The sequence below is a fragment of the Oncorhynchus kisutch genome, unplaced genomic scaffold (assembly GCF_002021735.2).
Source record: "Oncorhynchus kisutch isolate 150728-3 unplaced genomic scaffold, Okis_V2 scaffold3051, whole genome shotgun sequence".
NCBI lineage: Eukaryota > Metazoa > Chordata > Actinopteri > Salmoniformes > Salmonidae > Oncorhynchus > Oncorhynchus kisutch.
The window spans coordinates 323,430-341,484 of NW_022264996.1; the positions used below are offsets into that span (position 1 = coordinate 323,430).

The 18,055-nt window shown below is 49.9% G+C and overlaps 1 pseudogene; it reads right to left on the reverse strand.

Annotated features, from left to right (window-relative positions):
• LOC116371245 (CCR4-NOT transcription complex subunit 2-like) overlaps nucleotides 1–18,055 on the reverse strand; it is a 92,387-nt pseudogene that overhangs the window by 40,325 nt on the left and 34,007 nt on the right.

The window sequence follows — 18,055 nt, forward strand, 5'->3', positions numbered from 1 at the left end:
AGCAGTGATAGAATGCAGGCTAAGCAGTGATAGAATGCAGGCTAAGCAGTGATAGAATGCAGGCTGAGCAGTGATAGAATGCAGGCTAAGCAGTGATAGAATGCAGGCTGAGCAGTGATAGAATGCAGGCTGAGCAGTGATAGAATGCAGGCTGAGCAGTGATAGAATGCAGGCTAAGCAGTGATAGAATGCAGGCTGAGCAGTGATAGAATGCAGGCTGAGCAGTAACAGAATGCAGGCTGAGCAGTAACAGAATGCAGGCTGAGCAGTAACAGAATGCAGGCTAAGCAGTAACAGAATGCAGGCTGAGCAGTGATAGAATGCAGGCTAAGCAGTAACAGAATGCAGGCTGAGCAGTGATAGAATGCAGGCTGAGCAGTAACAGAATGCAGGCTGAGCAGTAACAGAATGCAGGCTGAGCAGTAACAGAATGCAGGCTAAGCAGTAACAGAATGCAGGCTGAGCAGTGATAGAATGCAGGCTAAGCAGTAACAGAATGCAGGCTAAGCAGTAACAGAATGCAGGCTAAGCAGTGACAGAATGCAGGCTAAGCAGTGACAGAATGCAGGCTAGGCAGCGGTGAGGTGTTCAAAGCCATGCATGGATGGTGTAGGGACAGCAGTGCTTACTTTGTGGCCCGTATAAACTGGCACCAAGCTGCGACAATTGACCTGACGACGATGGGGATGGAGATGCCAGCATCTGGAAGACAGGAAGCAGGAAATGCATGTTAGTGGAGATTCATTCACTTCTCTTCCAGGTCACTTACAAGAGAAGGAAACTGGTAGGGGGGGGGGGGTTTAAGTCAAAAGATCTTTTCCATTCACTACAAAGAAAGTAATCTGTTTTGTGGGATAAAATGGAATCTAATGTTAAACAAGCAGGACTCACTTATGATGCTCTTGTACAGGCTACGTCACCTACACTCAGTCAGACCAGGCCAATTGGCTCTACTAGATGGAAGACAGCATGTGTGGCGTCATGTGGGCGAGCGATTTGCTGATGTCAACATTGTGAACAGAGTGCCCTATGGTGGCGGTGGGGTTAAGGTATGAGCAGGCATAAGGTAAGGACAATGAACACAATAGCATTTTATTGATGGCAATTTGAATGCACAGAGATACCGTGACGAGATCCTGAGGCCCATTGTCGTGTCATTCATCCGCCTCAATCACCTCATGTTTCAGCATGATAACGCACGACCCCATGTCCCAAGGATCTGTACACAATTCCTGGAAGCTGAAAACGGCCTGCATACTCAGACATGTGACCCATTGAGCATGTTTGGGATGCTCTGGATCGACATGTACGACAGCGTGTTCCAGTTCCCGCCGATATCCAGCGACTTCACACAGCCATTGAAGAGGAGTGGGACAACATTCTACAGGCCACTATCAACAGCCTGATGTGTTGCTCTGCATGGAGAAAACGCTGGTCACACCAGATATACTACCCGCTTCTCTGATCCAGGCCCCTAATTATTATTTACGGTATTTATGACCAGATGAATATCTGTATTCTCCGTCATGTGAAATCCATAGATTAGGACCCGATGAACTTATTTTCAATTGACTGGTTTCCTTATTATGAATTGTGACGTCAGAAATATTTTGGAAATAGTTTCATGTTGCATTTATTTTTGTTCAGTGTATACGGCATGGTTAGCTGTCATCAGGTAAAGGTGTATATGGTTGGCTGTCATCAGGTAAAGGTGTATATATGGTTGGCTGTCATCAGGTAAAGGTGTATATATGGTTGGCTGTCATCAGGTAAAGGTGTATATATGGTTGGCTGTCATCAGGTAAAGGTGTATATATGGTTGGCTGTCACCAGGTAAAGGTGTATATGGTTGGCTGTCATCAGGTAAAGGTGTATATATGGTTGGCTGTCATCAGGTAAAGGTGTATATATGGTTAGCTGTCATCAGGTAAAGGTGTATATGGTTAGCTGTCATCAGGTAAAGGTGTATATGGTTAGCTGTCATCAGGTAAAGGTGTATATATGGTTGGCTGTCATCAGGTAAAGGTGTATATATGGTTGGCTGTCATCAGGTAAAGGTGTATATATGGTTGGCTGTCATCAGGTAAAGGTGTATATGGTTGGCTGTCATCAGGTAAAGGTGTATATATGGTTAGCTGTCATCAGGTAAAGGTGTATATGGTTAGCTGTCATCAGGTAAAGGTGTATATATGGTTAGCTGTCATCAGGTAAAGGTGTATATGGTTAGCTGTCATCAGGTAAAGGTGTATATATGGTTGGCTGTCATCAGGTAAAGGTGTATATATGGTTGGCTGTCATCAGGTAAAGGTGTATATATGGTTGGCTGTCATCAGGTAAAGGTGTATATGGTTGGCTGTCATCAGGTAAAGGTGTATATATGGTTAGCTGTCATCAGGTAAAGGTGTATATGGTTAGCTGTCATCAGGTAAAGGTGTATATGTGGTTAGCTGTCATCAGGTAAAGGTGTATATGTGGTTAGCTGTCATCAGGTAAAGGTGTATAATGGTTGGCTGTCATCAGTCATCAGGTAAATGTGTATATGGTTGGCTGTCATCAGGTAAAGGTGTATATGGTTGGCTGTCATCAGGTAAAGGTGTATATGGTTGGCTGTCATCAGTCATCAGGTAAAGGTGCATACGGTTGGCTGTCATCAGGTAAAGGTGTATATGGTTGGCTGTCATCAGTCATCGGGTAAAGATGTATATGGTTGGCTGTCATCAGTCATCAGGTAAAGGTGTATATGGTTGGCTGTCATCGGGTAAAGGTGTATATGGTTGGCTGTCATCAGGTAAAGGTGTATATGGTTAGCTGTCATCAGGTAAAGGTGTGTATGGTTAGCTGTCATCAGGTAAAGGTGTATGGTTGGCTGTCATCAGGTAAAGGTGTATATGTGGTTAGCTGTCATCAGTCATCAGGTAAAGGTGCATACGGTTGGCTGTCATCAGGTAAAGGTGTATATGGTTGGCTGTCATCAGTCATCGGGTAAAGATGTATATGGTTGGCTGTCATCAGGTAAAGGTGTATATGGTTGGCTGTCATCAGTCATCAGGTAAAGGTGTATATGGTTGGCTGTCATCGGGTAAAGGTGTATATGGTTGGCTGTCATCAGTCATCGGGTAAAGGTGTATATGGTTGGCTGTCATCAGTCATCGGGTAAAGGTGTATATGGTTGGCTGTCATCAGTCATCGGGTAAAGGTGTATATGGTTGGCTGTCAGTCAGTCATCGGGTAAAGGTGTATATGGTTGGCTGTCATCAGTCATCGGGTAAAGGTGTATATGGTTAGCTGTCATCAGGTAAAGGTGTATATGGTTAGCTGTCATCAGGTAAAGGTGTGTATGGTTAGCTGTCATCAGGTAAAGGTGTGTATGGTTGGCTGTCATCAGGTAAATGTGTATATGGTTGGCTGTCATCAGGTAAAGGTGTATATGGTTGACTGTCATCAGGTAAAGGTGTATATGGTTGGCTGTCATCAGGTAAAGGTGTATATGGTTGGCTGTCATCAGGTAAAGGTGTATATGGTTGGCTGTCATCAGGTAAAGGTGTATATGGTTGGCTGTCATCGGGTAAAGGTGTATATGGTTGGCTGTCATCAGGTAAACGTGTATATGGTTGGCTGTCATCAGGTAAAGGTGTATATGGTTGGCTGTCATCAGGTAAAGGTGTATATGGTTGGCTGTCATCAGGTAAAGGTGTATATGGTTGGCTGTCATCAGGTAAACGTGTATATGGTTGGCTGTCATCAGGTAAAGATGTATATGGTTGGCTGTCATCGGGTAAAGGTGTATATGGTTGGCTGTCATCAGGTAAAGGTGTATATGGTTGGCTGTCATCAGGTAAAGGTGTATATGGTTGGCTGTCATCGAGTAAAGGTGTATATAGTTGGCTGTCATCAGGTAAAGGTGTATATGGTTGGTTGTCATCAGTCATCAGGTAAAGGTGTATATGGTTGGCTGTCATCAGGTAAAGGTGTATATGGTTGGCTGTCATCAGGTAAAGGTGTATATGGTTGGCTGTCATCAGGTACAGGTGTATATGGTTGGCTGTCATCAGGTACAGGTGTATATGGTTGGCTGTCATCAGTCATCAGGAAAAGCAACCAACTTTAGGATCAGAGAAAGATCAAAGTGACAAAGATGAAATGTTTAGTTTCCCAAATGATGGGGCTTTACATAAACTGTTTCACTACTTATTTTGTTGTTCCTTTTAATCTAAAAATGAGACAAGCCTGTCAGTTCATCATGTGATCAGTGTTTAGTTCTCTGGTTCAGTCTAAATGAGATAAGCCTGTCAGTGCATCATGTGATCAGTGTTTAGTTCTCTGGTTCAGTCTAAATGAGATAAGCCTGTCAGTTCATCATGTGATCAGTGTTTAGTTCTCTGGTTCAGTCTAAATGAGATAAGCCTGTCAGTTCATCATGTGATCAGTGTTTAGTTCTCTGGTTCAGTCTAAATGAAACAAGCCTGTCAGTTCATCATGTGATCAGTGTTTAGTTCTCTGGTTCAGTCTAAATGAAACAAGCCTGTCAGTTCATCATGTGATCAGTGTTTAGTTCTCTGGTTCAGTCTAAATGAGACAAGCCTGTCAGTTCATCATGTGATCAGTGTTTAGTTCTCTGGTTCAGTCTAAATGAGACAAGCCTGTCAGTGCATCATGTGATCAGTGTTTAGTTCTCTGGTTCAGTCTAAATGAAACAAGCCTGTCAGTTCATCATGTGATCAGTGTTTAGTTCTCTGGTTCAGTCTAAATGAAACAAGCCTGTCAGTTCATCATGTGATCAGTGTTTAGTTCTCTGGTTCAGTCTAAATGAGACAAGCCTGTCAGTTCATCATGTGATCAGTGTTTAGTTCTCTGGTTCAGTCTAAATGAGACAAGCCTGTCAGTTCATCATGTGATCAGTGTTTAGTTCTCTGGTTCAGTCTAAATGAGACAAGCCTGTCAGTGCATCATGTGATCAGTGTTTAGTTCTCTGGTTCAGTCTAAATGAAACAAGCCTGTCAGTTCATCATGTGATCAGTGTTTAGTTCTCTGGTTCAGTCTAAATGAGACAAGCCTGTCAGTTCATCATGTGATCAGTGTTTAGTTCTCTGGTTCAGTCTAAATGAGACAAGCCTGTCAGTTCATCATGTGATCAGTGTTTAGTTCTCTGGTTCAGTCTAAATGAAACAAGCCTGTCAGTGCATCATGTGATCAGTGTTTAGTTCTCTGGTTCAGTCTAAATGAGACAAGCCTGTCAGTTCATCATGTGATCAGTGTTTAGTTCTCTGGTTCAGTCTAAATGAGACAAGCCTGTCAGTTCATCATGTGATCAGTGTTTAGTTCTCTGGTTCAGTCTAAATGAGACAAGCCTGTCAGTTCATCATGTGATCAGTGTTTAGTTCTCTGGTTCAGTCTAAATGAGATAAGCCTGTCAGTGCATCATGTGATCAGTGTTTAGTTCTCTGGTTCAGTCTAAATGAGATAAGCCTGTCAGTTCATCATGTGATCAGTGTTTAGTTCTCTGTTTCAGTCTAAAAAGGGGACAAGGAAAACAATGTTGAGAAACATGACGGTCTGAAACAGAACCAGCATTAACTGGTGTCATTTGCTTAAGCACATGAAATATGCAAATGGTGTGAATTATACCCCACAGTGAGAGAATATCTTTAGCACAGAACACAAGCGTGTAAAAAAAATATAAACCAAATGTGTGATGAGGATATTATTGAGATAATACATCTATTTTACAGGGGAGACAAATCCATCCTCTGACTAGAAGCAGTATGTCACAGCAGACGACTAGAAGTTGTGTGAATTCTTCCAGACTGGACTAAACAGAGCCCTGCTACCTGCTCCTTGAACCCAAGAACTCTGGTAATTCTCCGGAATCCTGTCCCACCTATAGAACCCAGAGCAGGTTGGCGTCACAGTCCATCAGCACGGCTCGTTACCCCTGACCCGAGGGACGTTTCTGGGCTGGACTTAGGACTTGGGACCTGCTCTGAGGTTGGGCTCAGACCATCTCGTTATCCTTTCTACCAAAGTGTCCTACTCACTGTACTGGTATGAAGGGACAGAACCTAGTCCAAGCTGAGCTGCACATCTTTAGGCCACCATTAGGTTAACATGTATGCAGGCATGACTGACACAAAGCTGTCTGCTAAACGGTATATTACATGATGATGTCCTCAGCACTCATATAATGAGAGGTGATCACAGCGTTGAGGTTATAACACATATTTATCATCACACCCACTAGCAGAGTCCAGTTTAGCTGGCCATAAAATAACCCTTTAGATGTCAGAGTCCCTTCCCAGTTTCTCTACTGCTCTGCTAAGAAGCTCCTTGTACAGAGTTTAGATGCCCATCAGATGTGTCTGCTTAGCAGGAGCTGGTTAGAAGTTCTTTAAAGTGGGAGTCTAAACTATCCAATAGAGAAGCACCAGTCAGTAGAGCTGTTATCAGACAGGTTTCAGGACAGATGCTCTCTCTCTAGGTTCAGTAGAGCTGTTATCAGACAGGTCTGGTTTCAGGACAGATGATCCGTCTCTAGGTTCAGTAGAGCTGTTATCAGACAGGTCTGGTTTCAGGACAGATGCTCTCTCTCTAGGTTCAGTAGAGCTGTTATCAGACAGGTCTGGTTTCAGGACAGATGATCTCTCTCTAGGGGTTTAATACCTCTTCTCTGACCGATGAGCTGAGAGAGCTGAGATACCCGTTTTGAAGAGAGCGGTGAGCCTTAAACCAGCAGAATTCCCTCAGAGCAGGTAGTGTGGCTGATATGAGAAGCCCTTAAATGGCTGTTAGACACCATTATTATGGTGTCTATGGTAAAGCATGGGGACTCAACACAAACCAAAATGCCCACACCATCAGTAGTTGGGTTCATGCTTGGCCGCTGTCACAATTGTCCCCTCACCCGCAGCGTGGTCCTGCGCAGCGTGTCCTGCGTAGGGGCCTTGCTCTGAGGTTAGAGTAGAAAGGCATTCCTCTGCCTCCCAGAGTTGGGCTCCAGTCAGTCTGCCTCCCACAGAGTTGGGCTCCAGTCAGTCTGCCTCCCACAGAGTTGGGCTCCAGTCAGTCTGCCTCCCACAGAGTTGGGCTCCAGTCAGTCTGCCTCCCACAGAGTTGGGCTCCAGTCAGTCTGCCTCCCACAGAGTTGGGCTCCAGTCAGTCTGCCTCCCACAGAGTTGGGCTCCAGTCAGTCTGCCTCCCACAGAGTTGGGTCCAGTCAGTCTGCCTCCCACAGAGTTGGGTCCAGTCAGTCTGCCTCCCACAGAGTTGGGTCCAGTCAGTCTGCCTCCCACAGAGTTGGGTCCAGTCAGTCTGCCTCCCACAGAGTTGGGTCCAGTCAGTCTGCCTCCCACAGAGTTGGGTCCAGTCAGTCTGCCTCCCACAGAGTTGGGTCCAGTCAGTCTGCCTCCCACAGAGTTGGGTCCAGTCAGTCTGCCTCCCACAGAGTTGGGTCCAGTCAGTCTGCCTCCCACAGAGTTGGGTCCAGTCAGTCTGCCTCCCACAGAGTTGGGTCCAGTCAGTCTGCCTCCCACAGAGTTGGGTCCAGTCAGTCTGCCTCCCACAGAGTTGGGTCCAGTCAGTCTGCCTCCCACAGAGTTGGGTCCAGTCAGTCTGCCTCCCACAGAGTTGGGTCCAGTCAGTCTGCCTCCCACAGAGTTGGGTCCAGTCGGTTCTTCTCAGGGAGGGAACGTAGCCTTGGAGCAGTGGGCACAACTGACAACAACGTCTGTTGTTGTGGGACTGGGAACATGATGACAGGTGCTCAGACTCAAGGATCTTTCTCAAAAAACATCTTCTCGCTACTTATCAAACAGCACTGGAGGAGAAGATCTGAGGCTCTCCATAACTTAGCCAGGAGAGAGGACCGGAGGAACTGGGGGTAAAGACTTGACAAAGAGACTCAGCATATTTCCTGAGCCTTCTCCTGACTCCTGTATGTTTGTCTGTCTGACTAACAGGCTGGATCATTATGAAGGGAACCTCGGAGATGATCACAACACACAGAGATGCTTGTTAACTGAGGGTTATGTCCCTGGCTGTCTGCCCTGTCTCTGGTCCCAGAGAACACTGTAGGTCCATTGTTCCTTCCCACACAAGTGTCAACTAACCAACATGGTTCGTCCTGGGCAGCTTCTGAAAAGGCAATCTATTTACTATATAAACACCCTACTTTTTGACCAGGGCCCACAGGGTAGTGCACTACATAGGGAATAGGGGTCCATTTGGGACACATACCTGATTATATTCCATTTGGAACACAGGCAGAGTGAAGGCTCTATTGAACTCTGAGACCTGGGTTATGCCTTGTTCTGCTCTTCTCTATGGATATCCTGTCTAGATAGGCCAGGTTAGATGTCACCCTGTCTAGATGTCACCCTGTCTAGATGTCACCCTGTCTAGATGTCATCCTGTCTAGATGTCATCCTGTCTAGATGTCATCCTGTCTAGATGTCATCCTGTCTAGATGTCATCCTGTCTAGATGTCATCCTGTCTAGATGTCATCCTGTCTAGATGTCATCCTGTCTAGATGTCATCCTGTCTAGATAGGCCAGGTTAGATGTCATCCTGTCTAGATAGACCAGGTTAGATGTCATCCTGTCTAGACAGAAGGCTTAAATCTAACCTGGTCTCACATGATCAGGCACATAGCAGGCCCAGGATTCAGATGAGTTCATCTCGTAGAGACCACTGTTAGGATGTTCCATATCTGGATGTAGTAATGTCACCATGTGACTCCTCTCTATTCACTCTAACTAAGAGTGAATGAGTCGTGTCCACTTCCCTATTAACCACCCGACCAGACACACATTTAACCGCACAGTTACTGAGGAAAAGCAGAAACGCCAAAAGATCAGCTTTGAAAATAATGTCATAGCAACAGAAACATGAGCTTAGATCACTGCAACAAAGCCCAAACCTGAAGAGCTGGAGAAGCCGTTCAGCCCCACATGAATCCAGACCACAGAGAGCCAAGGAGTCTGGATTCAACCTCTACGGGTTTTACTGACTAAGTGACAACTGACGAATCAGTCACCTCATAATAGGGGGTCAAAGGTTGTAACATGCTGGTAGCATCACTTACGTCTTTGTCTGATGGATGAGGGAACATGGATGTCTGGCCATAATACACTGTGTCATCGGGGTAGTCACTCTCCACCCCTTCTACAAACCTCTTTCTGGTAGCACTAAACATGCTGTTAGTCACCTGTAGAGGGGAGGAAAGGAGGAAAGCATTTAGGACACAGGTCACCAACTGGTCGATCGCCATCCACAAGGCATTCCTAGTCGATCACCAAACATTTCTGGACAAAAGACAACGATGAAGCCATGAGCTACATTTACATTATTATTGGTGTTGCCCTGTTGGCGGTGGGTGCACTTGATTCAGAAGCCCTGATGGTGGTGGGGGTGCACTTGATTCAGAAGCCCTGATGGTGGTGGGGGTGCACTTGATTCAGAAGCCCTGATGGCGGTGGGGGTGCACTTGATTCAGAAGCCCTGATGGCGGTGGGGGTGCACTTGATTCAGAAGCCCTGATGGCGGTGGGGGTGCACTTGATTCAGAAGCCCTGATGGCGGTGGGTGCACTTGATTCAGAAGCCCTGATGGCGGTGGGTGCACTTGATTCAGAAGCCCTGTTGGCGGTAGGTGCACTTGATTCAGAAGCCCTGATGGCGGTGGGTGCACTTGATTCAGAAGCCCTGATGGCGGTGGGGGTGCACTTGATTCAGAAGCCCTGATGGCGGTGGGGGTGCACTTGATTCAGAAGCCCTGATGGCGGTGGGGGTGCACTTGATTCAGAAGCCCTGATGGCGGTGGGGGTGCACTTGATTCAGAAGCCCTGATGGCGGTGGGGGTGCACTTGATTCAGAAGCCCTGATGGCGGTGGGGGTGCACTTGATTCAGAAGCCCTGATGGTGGTGGGGGTGCACTTGATTCAGAAGCCCTGATGGTGGTGGGGGTGCACTTGATTCAGAAGCCCTGATGGCGGTGGGTGCACTTGATTCAGAAGCCCTGATGGCGGTGGGTGCACTTGATTCAGAAGCCCTGATGGCGGTGGGGGTGCACTTGATTCAGAAGCCCTGATGGCGGTGGGGGTGCACTTGATTCAGAAGCCCTGATGGCGGTGGGGGTGCACTTGATTCAGAAGCCCTGATGGCGGTGGGGGTGCACTTGATTCAGAAGCCCTGTTGGTGGTGGGGGTGCACTTGATTCAGAAGCCCTGATGGCGGTGGGGGTGCACTTGATTCAGAAGCCCTGTTGGCGGTGGGGGTGCACTTGATTCAGAAGCCCTGATGGCGGTGGGGGTGCACTTGATTCAGAAGCCCTGATGGCGGTGGGGGTGCACTTGATTCAGAAGCCCTGATGGCGGTGGGGGTGCACTTGATTCAGAAGCCCTGATGGCGGTGGGGGTGCACTTGATTCAGAAGCCCTGATGGCGGTGGGGGTGCACTTGATTCAGAAGCCCTGATGGCGGTGGGGGTGCACTTGATTCAGAAGCCCTGATGGCGGTGGGGGTGCACTTGATTCAGAAGCCCTGATGGCGGTGGGGGTGCACTTGATTCAGAAGCCCTGTTGGCGGTAGGTGCACTTGATTCAGAAGCCCTGATGGCGGTGGGTGCACTTGATTCAGAAGCCCTGTTGGCGGTGGGGGTGCACTTGATTCAGAAGCCCTGTTGGCGGTAGGTGCACTTGATTCAGAAGCCCTGTTGGCGGTAGGTGCACTTGATTCAGAAGCCCTGATGGCGGTGGGGGTGCACTTGATTCAGAAGCCCTGATGGCGGTGGGGGTGCACTTGATTCAGAAGCCCTATTGGCGGTGGGTGCACTTGATTCAGAAGCCCTATTGGCGGTGGGTGCACTTGATTCAGAAGCCCTATTGGCAGTAGGTGCACTTGATTCAGAAGCCCTATTGGCGGTGGGTGCACTTGATTCAGAAGCCCTGTTGGAGGTAGGTGCACTTGATTCAGAAGCCCTGTTGGCGGTAGGTGCACTTGATTCAGAAGCCCTGTTGGCGGTAGGTGCACTTGATTCAGAAGCCCTGTTGGCGGTAGGTGCACTTGATTCAGAAGCCCTGTTGGCGGTAGGTGCACTTGATTCAGAAGCCCTGTTGGCGGTAGGTGCACTTGATTCAGAAGCCATGTTGGCGGTGGGTGCACTTGATTCAGAAGCCCTGTTGGCGGTGGGCGCACTTGATTCAGAAGCCCTGTTGGCGGTAGGCGCACTCGATTCAGAAGCCCTGTTGGCGGTAGGCGCACTCGATTCAGAAGCCCTGTTGGCGGTGGGGGCGCACTAGATTCAGAAGCCCTGTTGGCGGTGAGGGGCGCACTAGATTCAGAAGCCCTGTTGGCGGTGGGTGCACTTGATTCAGAAGCCCTGTTGGCGGTGGGTGCACTTGATTCAGAAGCCCTGTTGGCGGTGGGTGCACTTGATTCAGAAGCCCTGTTGGCGGTGGGTGCACTTGATTCAGAAGCCCTGTTGGCAGTGGGTGCACTTGATTCAGAAGCCCTGTTGGCAGTGGGTGCACTTGATTCAGAAGCCCTGTTGGCGGTGGGTACACTAGATTCAGAAGCCCTGTTGGCGGTGGGTGCACTCCATTCAGAAGCCCTGTTGGCGGTGGATGTACTTGATTCAGAAGCCCTGTTGGCGGTGGGTGTACTTGATTCAGAAGCCCTGTTGGCGGTGGGTGCACTTGATTCAGAAGCCCTGTTGGCGGTGGGTGCACTTGATTCAGAAGCCCTGTTGGCGGTGGGTGCACTTGATTCTGAAGCCCTGATAGGTCAAGTGTTCCCATGTTCAACCATTTCATTTGTCTAAAAACACAAACTCGTCCTACCTGGCGGACTGGGAGATCTGTGGCTAAATCAAGTGGGCCCGCTGCACTGGCCAATCGGATAGCTCAAAAATCCCCATGCCGACAACTTCCACAGCAACGTTTGATACTAGCCTACGTGAGATTTCATACCATTTAAAACCATGACCATAAAAAAGACTGGCAAAGAGCTGCTGTTCTTATGAGTTCATGTTGAAGTTTATATTCAACAGTATTACAGAACATAAAAGCTCTTCTCCAGACATCCACTCTCCCTGCAGCTGAACTGAATGAGTAGCCGTGTGTATCGACAGCCCTTCCTTCTTATTATTATTAGCAGCTCGTCTATTTTAATATCAAGGAATCTTTCACTTTCTCTGGTCATAAGAACATGAATTTGTGCACGAGACAGATGCAGTGTGAATGGAGTTCCACCGTCAGGTGTAAGACGGTGTGTCCCCCTCCTCTCTGGTCAGACTCACCGGAGGAAAACCAGAGCAGGGATCTCCCTCTGCTCTCTCCCTCCGCTTCTCTCTCTCTCCCCTCCCTCTGCTTCCCTCTCTCTGCTTCTCTCTCTCTCTCTCCCTCCCTCCCTCTGCTTCTCTCTCTCTCTCTCCCTCCCTCCCTCTGCTTCTCTCTCTCTCTCTCCCTCCCTCCCTCTGCTTCTCTCTCTCTCTCTCCCTCCCTCCCTCTCTCTCTGCTGCTCTCTCTCTCTCCCTCTGCTGCTCTCTCTCTCTCTCTCCCTCTGCTGCTCTCTCTCTCCTCTCTCCCTCTGCTGCTCTCTCTCTCTCTGCTGCTCTCTCTCTCTCTGCTGCTCTCTCTCTCTCTCTCTGCTGCTCTCTCTCTCTCTCTCTCTCTCTCCCTCTGCTGCTCTCTCTCTCTCTCTCCCTCTGCTGCTCTCTCTCTCTCTCTCCCTCTGCTGCTCTCTCTCTCTCCCTCCCTCTGCTGCCCTCTCTCTCTCCCTCCCTCTGCTGCCCTCTCTCTCTCCCTCCCTCTGCTGCCCTCTCCCTCCCTCCCTCCCTCCCTCCCTCTGCAGCCCTCTCTCCCTCCCTCCCTCCCTCTGCTGCCCCCTCTCCCTCCCTCTGCTGCTCTCTCTCTCTCTCCCTCCCTCTGCTGGCTCTCTCTCTCTCCCTCCTCTGCTGCTCTCTCTCTCCCTCCTCCCTCTGCTGCTCTCTCTCTCTCTCCCTCCCCTGCTCTCTCTCTCTCTCCCTCCCTCTGCTGCTCTCTCTCTCTCTCCCTCCCTCTGCTGCTCTCTCTCTCCCTCCCTCCCTCTGCTGCTCTCTCTCTCCCTCCCTCCCTCTGCTGCTCTCTCTCTCCCTCCCTCCCTCTGCTGCTCTCTCTCTCCCTCCCTCCCTCTGCTGCTCTCTCTCTCTCTCCCTCTGCTGCTTCTCTCTCTCTCTCCCTCTGCTGCTCTCTCCCTCTGCTGCTCTCTCTCTCCCTCCCTCTGCTGCTCTCTCTCTCCCTCCCTCTGCTGCTCTCTCTCTCCCTCCCTCTGCTGCTCTCTCTCTCCTCCCTCCTGCTGCCTCTCTCTCTCCCCTCCCTCTGCTGCTCTCTCTCTCTCCCTCCCTCTGCTGCTCTCTCTCTCCCTCCCTCTGCTGCTCTCTCTCTCCTCCCTCTGCTGCCCTCTCTCTCCCTCCCTCTGCTGCCCTCTCTCTCCCTCCCTCTGCTGCCCTCTCTCTCCCTCCCTCTGCTGCCCTCTCTTCCCTCCTCTGCTGCCTCTCTCTCTCCCTCCCTCTGCTGCCCTCTCTCCCTCCCTCCGCTGCCCTCTCTCCCTCCCTCCGCTGCTCTCCTCTCTCTCCTCCCGCTCTCTCTCCCTCCCTCTGCCTTCTCGCTCTCCCTCCCTCTGCTGCTCTCGCTCTCCCTCCCTCTGCTGCTCTCGCTCTCCCTCCCTCTGCTGCTCTCGCTCTCTCCCTCCCTCTGCTGCTCTCTCTCCTCTCCCTCCCTCTGCTGCTCTCTCTCTCTCCCTCTCTCCTGGTGCCCTCCCTCCGCTGCTCTCTCTGGTGCCCTCCCTCCCTCCGCTGCTCTCTCTCCCTCCTCCCTCTGCTGCTCTCTCTCCCTCTGCTGCTCTCTCTCCCTCCCTCCCTCTGCTGCTCTCTCTCCTCCCTCCCTCCCTCTGCTGCTCTCTCTCCCTCCCTCCCTCTGCTGCTCTCTCTCCCTCCCTCCCTCCCTCCCTCTGCTGCTCTCTCTCTCCCTCCCTCCCTCCCTCTGCTGCTCTCTCTCCATCCCTCCCTCTGCTGCTCTCCTCTCCCTCCCTCCCCTCCCTCCTCTGCTCTCTCTCTCCCTCCCTCTGCTGCCCTCTCTCTCTCCTCCCTCCCTCTGCTGCCCTCTCTCTCTCCCTCCCTCCCTCTGCTGCCCTCTCTCTCTCCCTCCCTCCCTCTGCTGCCCTCTCTCTCTCTCCCTCCCTCTGCTGCTCTCTCTCTCTCCTCTGCTCTCTCTCTCTCCCCTCCCTCTGCTGCTCTCTCTCTCTCCCTCCCTCTGCTGCTCTCTCTCTCTCCCTCCCTCTGCTGCTCTCTCTCTCTCCCTCCCTCTGCTGCTCTCTCTCTCCCTCCCTCTGCTGCTCTCTGCTCCCTCCCTCCTGCTGCCTCTCTGGTGCCCTCCCTCTCTGCTCCTCTGCTGCTCTCTCTCCGTCTCCCTCTGCTGCCTCTCTCTCCCTCCCTCTGCTGCTCTCTCTCCCTCCCTCTGCTGCTCTCTCTCCCTCCCTCTGCTGCTCTCTCTCCCTCCCTCTGCTGCTCTCTCTCCCTCCCCCTGCTGCTCTCTCTCCCTCCCCCTGCTGCTCTCTCTCCCTCCCCCTGCTGCTCTCTCTCCCTCCCCCTGCTGCTCTCTCTCCCTCCCCCTGCTGCTCTCTCTCCCTCCCCCTGCTGCTCTCTCCCTCCCCCTGCTGCTCTCTCCCTCCCCCTGCTGCTCTCTCCCTCCCCCTGCTGCTCTCTCCCTCCCCCTGCTGCTCTCTCCCTCCCCCTGCTGCTCTCTCCCTCCCCTGCTGCTCTCTCCCTCCCCCTGCTGCTCTCTCCCTCCCCCTGCTGCTCTCTCCCTCCCTCTGCTGCTCTCTCTCTCTCCCTCCCCCTGCTGCTGCTCTCCCTCCCTCCGCTGAGACTAATGATGCGTTCAAAACAACTGAGAAATATTTTTTGAACGGTCATCCAATTCGGACAACCTGAAGATCACGGACGTCATGATACGCTCAGCTCTGCCGAGCAACTGCTACAACAACTGTTGTGTTTTGTTTTGAAATATAATATGGCTTGAGAAGAACAAGATTGTCGGGCATATGTGATAATGTATTAGGAATACTGCACCAACCTCATTCCTAAATAACTATTTTTTTAGGAGGTTAATGGTACATTTTTTAAGTAAATTTTATTGTATATTTAAGATCTTAGATCTTGGCTTTTTGACTGGGAAAGGTTGCTGACCACTGGTTTATGACAACATGGAGTGACTGACAACGAGTGACTATAGCCAATCACAGTCTGGAGCTGGCCATAAGCCCCTCCTCCCTGTCAAAGTCCTTGCCAATAGGAGCCAGGGGTAGGGGTGAACTCCATGTCCTGGTTGGTCACAAAGCTGAGCAGTGGAAGTCATTGATCATAGGAGTTGGATTAGCTGGTTTGTTGACAACAGCTGACCTGACCTACTAGTGCAGTCAGCTTCAGTGAGGTCAGGTTGTCTTATCTTCCTAAAAACACATGGCTCCTGTGGAAGAGGCTCAGTCTATCATGAAAGCACAGAGTATCAACCCACACACACACAGCTCATCTAATAGTATTAGCTTTTAGCAGATAAAGTGTTTGGTCACGATCCTTAGTTTAGGATTATGTAAAGCGTCGGTGAATAGTGATATTTTTTTAAGTTTTTATTTTTTATAACTAGCTGAGCAAAAAAAACAACCCGCTGAAACATTGGCCTGGATGCAGTATCTTTGACTTCCCAGATGCCTTCATGTTGTTCATGTTGTATTTGGAAAATATGTTTCCTACATTTCCCTTTTTGAAGCAAAAATTCTCCATCTAACATGTCGGACCCATGTTACAGTTTAGGCCCAAGACCGTTGGTGGTGACTAGATGTAGACCAGTCATCAGGACATTAAGGAGTAGGGGGGGTAAAGGATGGTGACTAGATGTAGACCAGTCATCAGGACATTAAGGAGTAGGGGGGTAAAGGATGGTGGTGACTAGATGTAGACCAGTCATCAGGACATTAAGGAGTAGGGGGGGTAAAGGATGGTGACTAGATGTAGACCAGTCATCAGGACATTAAGGAGTAGGGGGGGGTAAAGGATGGTGACTAGATGTAGACCAGTCATCAGGACATTAAGGAGTAGGGGGGGGGTAAAGGATGGTGACTAGATGTAGACCAGTCATCAGGACATTAAGGAGTAGGGGGGGTAAAGGATGGTGACTAGATGTAGACCAGTCATCAGGACATTAAGGAGTAGGGGGGTAAAGGATGGTGACTAGATGTAGACCAGTCATCAGGACATTAAGGAGTAGGGGGGGTAAAGGATGGTGACTAGATGTAGACCAGTCATCAGGACATTAAGGAGTAGGGGGGTAAAGGATGGTGGTGACTAGATGTAGACCAGTCATCAGGACATTAAGGAGTAGGGGGGGTAAAGGATGGTGGTGACTAGATGTAGACCAGTCATCAGGACATTAAGGAGTAGGGGGGGTAAAGGATGGTGACTAGATGTAGACCAGTCATCAGGACATTAAGGAGTAGGGGGGTAAAGGATGGTGACTAGATGTAGACCAGTCATCAGGACATTAAGGAGTAGGGGGGTAAAGGATGGTGGTGACTAGATGTAGACCAGTCATCAGGACATTAAGGAGTAGGGGGGTAAAGGATGGTGACTAGATGTAGACCAGTCATCAGGACATTAAGGAGTAGGGGGGGTAAAGGATGGTGGTGACTAGATGAAGACCAGTCATCAGGACATTAAGGAGTAGGGGGGGTAAAGGATGGTGGTGACTAGATGTAGACCAGTCATCAGGACATTAAGGAGTAGGGGGGTAAAGGATGGTGGTGACTAGATGTAGACCAGTCATCAGGACATTAAGGAGTAGGGGGGTAAAGGATGGTGACTAGATGTAGACCAGTCATCAGGACATTAAGGAGTAGGGGGGTAAAGGATGGTGGTGACTAGATGTAGACCAGTCATCAGGACATTAAGGAGTAGGGGGGGGGGGGGGGGGGTAAAGGATGGTGACTAGATGAAGACCAGTCATCAGGACATTAAGGAGTAGGGGGGTAAAGGATGGTGGTGACTAGATGAAGACCAGTCATCAGGACATTAAGGATGGTGACTAGATGAAGACCAGTCATCAGGACATTAAGGAGTAGGGGAGTAAAGGATGGTGACTAGATGAAGACCAGTCATCAGGACATTAAGGATGGTGACTAGATGAAGACCAGTCATCAGGACATTAAGGAGTAGGGGGGTAAAGGATGGTGGTGACTAGATGTAGACCAGTCATCAGGACATTAAGGAGTAGGGGGGTAAGGGATGGTGACTAGATGCAGACCAGTCATCAGGACATTAAGGAGTAGGGGGGTAAAGGATGGTGGTGACTAGATGTAGACCAGTCATCAGGACATTAAGGAGTAGGGGGGGGGGGGGTAAAGGATGGTGACTAGATGAAGACCAGTCATCAGGACATTAAGGAGTAGGGGGGTAAAGGATGGTGGTGACTAGATGAAGACCAGTCATCAGGACATTAAGGATGGTGACTAGATGTAGACCAGTCATCAGGACATTAAGGAGTAGGGGGGGGTAAAGGATGGTGGTGACTAGATGTAGACCAGTCATCAGGACATTAAGGAGTAGGGGGGGGTAAAGGATGGTGGTGACTAGATGTAGACCAGTCATCAGGACATTAAGGAGTAGGGGGGGTAAAGGATGGTGACTAGATGTAGACCAGTCATCAGGACATTAAGGAGTAGGGGGGGTAAAGGATGGTGGTGACTAGATGTAGACCAGTCATCAGGACATTAAGGAGTAGGGGGGGTAAAGGATGGTGACTAGATGTAGACCAGTCATCAGGACATTAAGGAGTAGGGGGGGGGTAAAGGATGGTGGTGACTAGATGAAGACCAGTCATCAGGACATTAAGGAGTAGGGGGGTAAAGGATGGTGGTGACTAGATGTAGACCAGTCATCAGGACATTAAGGAAGGAGTAGGGGGGTAAAGGGTGGTGACTAGATGAAGACCAGTCATCAGGACATTAAGGAGTAGGGGGGGTAAAGGATGGTGG